Source organism: Schistocerca piceifrons, chromosome 3 (genome assembly GCF_021461385.2).
Source record: "Schistocerca piceifrons isolate TAMUIC-IGC-003096 chromosome 3, iqSchPice1.1, whole genome shotgun sequence".
NCBI lineage: Eukaryota > Metazoa > Arthropoda > Insecta > Orthoptera > Acrididae > Schistocerca > Schistocerca piceifrons.
The window spans coordinates 265,412,351-265,420,049 of record NC_060140.1 but is presented as its reverse complement, the minus strand read 5'-3'; positions in this window follow the sequence as shown (position 1 = coordinate 265,420,049).

Genomic DNA, 7,699 nt, shown 5'->3' with positions numbered 1-7,699 from the left:
ACAGGACTGAGAATGGAAGCTGTTGTCATATGTAGGAAAAGCAGGTCTTTTTTAGGATAAATTCAGACAACAGGTTCTCCTGTCTAAAGAGTATCTCCAGCAGTTTAAAAAATACTAAAACAATAACTCACAAGACAGATTTTAATACTCCAAATATCGCACATACCAGATGTCACAAAGAAAAACAAACAATTGGAAAGAATAACATGGGACATTTCACAGACTTGACAATCCTCCATCAAAACATGCAATCAATAAAAAATAAAATACAACTATTAGAAGCTCCAGTCTTTGAACTGCACAGTAGTTTGTATTACAGAGCACTGGTGCAGAGACACAGAAATCCAACATGTAGTATTATCATTATATGAAAAGGCAAACTCTGACTGCAGAACTACTTCAAGGGGTGGAATATCATGTATTTATATCAGAAAAGGAACACAGTTCAAATCAAGACATGACCTCAACACAGTAAGTGAAGACAAACACTTTGAAATATCAGCTATTGAATTAACAGGGCTTGATATCACAGAGCAATTAATTATTTTGTGTGTGTATAGATCTTCCAATGGTAATGTGAACACTTTTTTCAATAAATTAACAGAAATTTTAGATAAAGTCTCAAGTACAAAGGTCAACATAATTCTGTGTGGGGACATTAACATCAACGCATATGATAAATGAATCCAGCAGCTCCTTCATAAACGTCCTTCAAAGTTTTGCATGCCCCTATTGGTCAATAGTCCAACAAGGGTTACTACACTGACTGTATCAGTAATTGTGGCCACAAATATGGACAGGGAAAAATGTGATGTAGCTGTAAAAGATCTCAGACTATCAGACCATCTCTGTCAAATAACAACATTAAAATCAGGCATCAAATCATTCCCTAAACTACGAGCCTACAAATGACATCTATCAGAAATTAAAATAAAAGATTTTTTAAAAGAACTAGCAAAACAAAGCTGGGATGAAATGTACAAAGAAGCCAATGTGAATATGAAATTCTCTAAACTCTCCACATTGTTTACATTGAACTCTGAAAAGGCATTTCCAAGAGTATGCATGTCTCTATCAACATCTCACAAAACAGATGGATAACAGCAGGTATTAAGAAGTCCCTGCACACATTTAAACACCTCAGTTCCATGAAAAAGTTTTGCAGTGATCCAAAACTCTTAAATTTCTATCATAGGTACAAAAAGATTTATAGGAAGAAGCTGATTGCTGCAAAAAAGTCATTTAATGACAAAATAATATATAATGCAGAGAATAAAAGCGAAGCACATTGGGATGTTATAAAAGAGGAAATTGGGAGAGGCAAACAAACTCAGAATAACATACTGCTAATGGAGGGGTATATATGATCCACAACACTTAGCAAACTATTTAAACGAGCATATTTCAAGTATTGTAGGGACGTTACAGCAAAAATTCCCCAAAATAAATACAACACCTGTAAACAATGTCACACTAAATACAATGATGTTACTTCCAACCATAGAGAATGAAGTCAATAAAAGTGTTCAAAAAATAAAAAATAAAAGTCAGTGGGCTTAGATGAAGTACCAATGTGTGTACTGAAACAATGCATAGGGATTATACAAGGCCCCTTAACAAATATAATAAATGAATCCTCCACATCAGGAACATTTCCAGAGCAGTTAAAACAGGCAAGAGTTGTAACTTTGCTTAAGAAAAGTAATGCAGAAGATACAGAAAATTACTGCCCCATTTCCCTGTTGTCAGCATTCTCAAAAATAATAGAAGCAATTATGAAAGACAGATTAATGAATTACCTGAATAAATACAATCTTTTAAGTGAATCGCAGTTTGGTTTTCCAAAGTGGCAAAAATACAGAGTCAGCCGTAGTAGAATTCAGAATAGTTGTACTTGATGCTCTTGGTAAAGATGAGTGTGTCACAGGCATATTTTTGGATCTTCCTAAGGCGTTTGATACAGTCGACCACAAGATTCTATTAAATAAATTAGAAGCATTAGGAATAAGAGGGGTAGCTAATGACTGCTTTCGATCATACCTAACAGATCGGGCACAAAGAGTAGAGATAACACATACTTCAAATAGATGTAAACATTTAGTAAAACACTCATCAGAATCAAAATACACTAATATAGGGGTTCCGCAAGGTAGCATGTTAGGACAAATACTGTTCCTGATATACATCAATGACTTTCCCAGTAGTGTTACTCATGGTGAAAAATTCTCTTTGCTGATGACAGCAATATTATAGTCACTGAGAAAACAAGAGAACTCCTTGCCAAGAAAGCAAATGAAATTCTCAAGGAAGTTTGATAAGCAACAAAGTGACATTGAACATAAAGAAAACTAATGCCATGAATTTCAGTTTGACAAGGAAAAATGACAGTATTAAATTAAATGTAGATGGCACCACTATAGACTGTGTAACAAATGCAAAATTTCTAGGAATGAATATTGATTCTCAGTTGAAGTGGTGTGAACACACAAACAGAATGTCATCAGCATGTTAACGCCCTTATAATCCTATTATCAGTATGCAACATTCAGTGTCTTTTAGTTACATATTATTCATATGTACACCCAACTCTTAGCTATGGCATTCGTTTTTGGGAAAAAATACACAAAATTTGAATACAATTTTCAAACTCCAGAAAAGAGCCATAAGAATAATAACAAAAAATACTATTTGAGCGCATTGTAAAGATCTGTTCAAAATACTGGGGATTTTAGCTGCTCCATGTGAATACATTTACCAATAAGTTGTACTCAGCAAAAATAACATTGGTAATTACTGCACAAACAGCTCTGTCCTTGCCTGTGCAGCAATAGATAGACACAACTTACACTTACCAAGGAAAAATAAACAAAATTCAAAACAGCATTTTCTACCAAGCAATAAAACTGTACAATAAATTACCAAAAGAGATTAAAGAAATTGCAAAAATACACTTATTTAAAAAGGCAGCTAAAAAGTACCTGTAATGTAATACATTTTATGCATTGAAGGACTACTTAGATAACACAGAGTAGGGCTTTGGTAAGAAAAAAAATTATACAAATAAATAGTAAAAATGATTATAAAACATCTAACATTTCACATAACACCTTCACACTACGTTTTTTTCCTTCTTTTTTTCTTTTCTAGAAAAACTTACCCCAAAGCAATGCATAGCACAATACTAACACCTCTTCCTCTTTCTGATCCCAATATCTCACTCATTATGGAGGGATGCTGACTCAGTTTGTCAGGAGAGCAAATGATGGGAAGTTCTGGAACATAAAACGGCTCAGAGATCACCAGTGTGTGTGTGTGTGTGTGTGTGTGTGTGTGTGTGTGTGTGTGAGGGTGTGTGTTCTGTGCATGTGTGTAGTGAGTGAAGTGTTATGAAACAATGTATGCATAGTGTGCGCAGTGACTGATAGTGAGATATGAGTGAACAGTGTGGCATTACATTATTTAATAAGTTATTTGTAAAAAAATGTATTGTATACCAGGAGTAAATCTAATGATTGTCTCTAACTAGGAGTCTGTAAATATATGTGTATACAAATTAGCTTATTTTAAATTGATCTAAACTTGTAAATAATTTGACATGTCCTATATCATTGTAAAAAGAGATCTACAGATGAATAAAGCTACTACTACTACTACTAAAATCTATGGCAACTAAGCCTAAGTGACTACTTTTCCTCTGTTGGGAAATCTCAAGTGATTTTATCGGACAATGTAACTAATTTTACCTGCAAGTGTTGGAAACAATTTTTAAGAGAGCAGCAGACCCAGGAAATTTTGATATCAAAGTACAGCCCGCAATCTAATCCCATTGCAAGTGTTTTCCGTGAGCTAAATACATTCATGAGGACGTATGTAGCTGGTAAGCAATCAGATTGGATCCAGTACTTAAATGTCTTTGAACTATTGGTAAACAATTTACCAATTTACGACACAACAGTTACACCATTGGATATAACTCATAACAAGAAGAAGGACAATGGGTGGGTAAATCCCATCCCATCTGTTCCAAGAGAACAAGTAAATTTAGATGAAAAGGTGAGGCAAGTGCTAGTTTCTATTACAGAGAATGTCAATCGTAGGGGGAAACATTTTGACAGGAAATTACGTGGTATAACAAGAGTTGCTATTGGAGAGAAGATGTTGCTTGAAACTCATGTTAAATCATCTTTATTTACTAACGGAAACGATAAGTGGCAAATTAAATACACTGGCCCTTTCACCATTGTACATATTCCACTCGATGGATGTTACCTAATCGTGTACCCTCACACCAGCAAAGTCAAAGGACTTTATGCACACTGAGACTTAAAGAAATTTTACCATGTTTAGAATCACACATTACACCTGTTAATGCACATAAATACACTAAGTGCTCTATGATAAGAGAAAAAATCTGGCCAAGAAAGTTATGTTTATACTATACTTGTTTTCACCACAAGTGAATATGGACACAAAATGTAATTATACTAAGACACACAGACAAGAATTAGTGAAATAAGCACAGAATGTACTTGTAAGGTTCTGATTGAATGATTTTTTTATCACGGTGGTTTTAGTTTTAAGCTTATGAATACAGGTACTTGAAGAGAACAATTAGCACAGACATGGTACTAAAATAAAGTAGTTGTAAGTTTAATTCACCACTTGTGCATCAGGATAATAAGGATCTGGGTAAGTTACATAAAAAATTTGGACCCCCCAAGGCAGGGTATATGGTTACAAAAGTACATGTCATGATGCATAGAACCTTTAATGACGTATCCACACCACTATTCAGTTTCGATGCTGCTTTGATTAGAACTGAATTAATTAAAGTATGTTTTACACAGATTAAATGATTTCGAGCTGCTGAAGAAAGTCTCTCGCATCATCTACTATTTACTTGGCAACCTAGCCTATGTTATGTGCATCAAGAGATAATACTTATAATAGAGAATTAGTGTGAACTGGCAAGGATACATTTATCTTTATCTGTATATGTGAGATGCTAACTACACTAATGATGTACAATTTGTAAACATGGAATAAGGTAAATACGACACAGTCTACAAAAAGTACAAGATAAGTTACAAATGCAAACCTGGGAAGTAATACTATGTAGCACCAAGTCATCGCAATTATTTATGGATGGTGCCATCGAAATTCTACAAGACTTCATCTGGCGATAAAAAGTAGTAAAGTTATACAGACATTACAACTATGCCAGGCAATCCTGTAAAGTTTATCATAGCATTGGCTGCACTCAGCATGCTGTTCAGTAACCCCAGTGGAAACATGAGCTTAATGTCATGAAAACATGATATGATTGCTTTTAATAAGAAATGTACATACTCTGAATTTTCTTATATTTATAATATTTTATGCAAGATATTTTGTGTGTGATAGGAGTTGAGAGGTGACAGAGGTCAGGATGATTGTTAATACATTCACATACTAGTGTATTGAAGAAGCATACACAACATAAGACATGTACAATACATTGACACGCACTTAGAAGCAGTCTAGTGCACTGCAACCAAGCTTCATTTATTACTAATATTATTTGTATTACTTGTCAGGTTATTCCTGTTTGCTTTATATTTATGTGATGTTAGAAATAGAGATTCGTTTTATGTGTGTGTTATTTATTATTTTCTTTCTTTGGTGTTTGTACGAGAGTGGTTTGAAAAGTTGTCGGAATCACCACGAGAGGACAGCGCCAGTGCAACGAGTTGTACACGTGATATTCATTGCACTGTTTCCTGTAAACATGTGCCACGTCAGTGTTCTTGGAATAGAGTTGAGGTGGTGACGTTGCTCTGTTTTTGTTCCAGCGTACCGATTTGCGGAGATGGGAAAAAATCGAGATTCGAGCAGTATTTAAGTACTTCGTCAAGAAATGAATGAAAGCAAAGGACATCCATGCCGGTATCCAGAATACATTGGGGGACTCTGATACTTCATATTCAACTATTGCCAAGTGGACAAATGAATTTAAATTTGGTCGGGAGAGCTTAGATGATGATCCGCGCAGTGGTCAGCCAAGACGTGTCACTACTCCAGAAATCATTACAAAAGTGCACAAAATGGTCATGAAGGATCGCCGATTCAAAGTGCATGAAATTGCTCACGCTTGTCAGAAGTCATCTGAAAGGGTATATAACTTTTTAACTGAAGAATTAGAAATGAAAAAACTATCTGCAAGATGGGTGCCGCGACTCTTGCCGCGCGCCCGCACACATGTGCCGTCGCCTTGGCAAAATTACACGAATTAAGGTATGAATTGTTGCCACACCCGCCTGATTCACCTGATATGGCTCCGTCAGACTTCCATCTCTTCCCAAAACTGAAAATTTGTCTTGGTGGACGAAGGAAACTACATTGAAAAATAAAAAAAGTTTCGGTGATGTAAGTACTTTTTCCTACTGTGTTTCGAGAACTTTTCAAACCACCCTCGTATCACGCGTTGTTACTTTGGTTTGGGTGACGTAAACATGAGATTCTTGCCCCTTAGTAACTCGTGAGTAGTTAAAGCACAGCTTTTGCCTCATTTAGAGACAATTTCTATAGGCACTTTTGGTGCATTCATTTATTGTATAGTCGTTTCGACGTATAATTGCGTTTGTAGCACGATCCTAAGCTAGGAAAGTGCTGTTATTCTCGAAAACTTGTCCTCCTATGACTTGTGAGATGTAAGATAGTATCGCGATCGCGAACTGCAGCAGTAGAGGCACGTATTTTCTGAGAGCATATTCACTTACCAACTTGTGTAATTAAATATTTTGAGCAGTATGCACAGAGATAAAGTTTCGAAAGAGGATACAGGAGCAAATAACGAACATGGGCATAAACTACTAAAACTTATCCAGTGGTCTCATGAGCTACAATTTTTTGAACGGTAAAAATGAATGGAAGAGTGTATAGTTACCTAATGTAATGACAGTGAGTTGTTCAGTGATAGTTATTTATTAAGTGACATGTGAGTTACATAACTGACGCATTATTGACTGACGACGTCATGCAGCAGGACAGTTTGAATGGAAAGCGAAATCTACCTTCAAATGGACACTCACCATAGTGCAAAGAGATGTATGGACACAATTTCCCGATCCAAGCCAGCCGGTGTAGCCGAGCGGTTCTTGGCGCTTCAGTCTGGAACCACGCGACTGCTACGGTCGCAGGTTCGAATCCCAATTCGGGCATGGATGTGTCTGATGTCCTTAGATTAGTTAGGTTTAAGCAGTTCTAAGTTCTAGGGGACTGATGACCTCAGATGTTAAGTCCCATAGTGCTCAGAGCCATTTGAACCATTTTTGAACCTGACTCACTAAATAAAGTCTTACCACTACAGCTCATGATCTACACCCCACGTTACGAAATAAAAACGACATCCATGTTCATTGAACTTAAGGCAGAACAGCACCTACCGGTATGTTTACATGTATGTTAGTGTTAACTTAGACTAAGTACTAATCTCTGTGAACTTTGTTTGTTACATGCTCATTTTGCCCATGATGAGACAACTATAAAACTGAGACAGGAGATACACTGGGATGTTATCAAATAGATCCTGGTATAAAAGAGGGAGGCAGCGGAGAGCATAAGCAACTGTAAGGAAGAATTTGTCACACTTGCCACTCCAGATACCCTTGCTAACCCTATAACCTGGATCAGCACACCAAAATAATCGCTGTTCTTATGA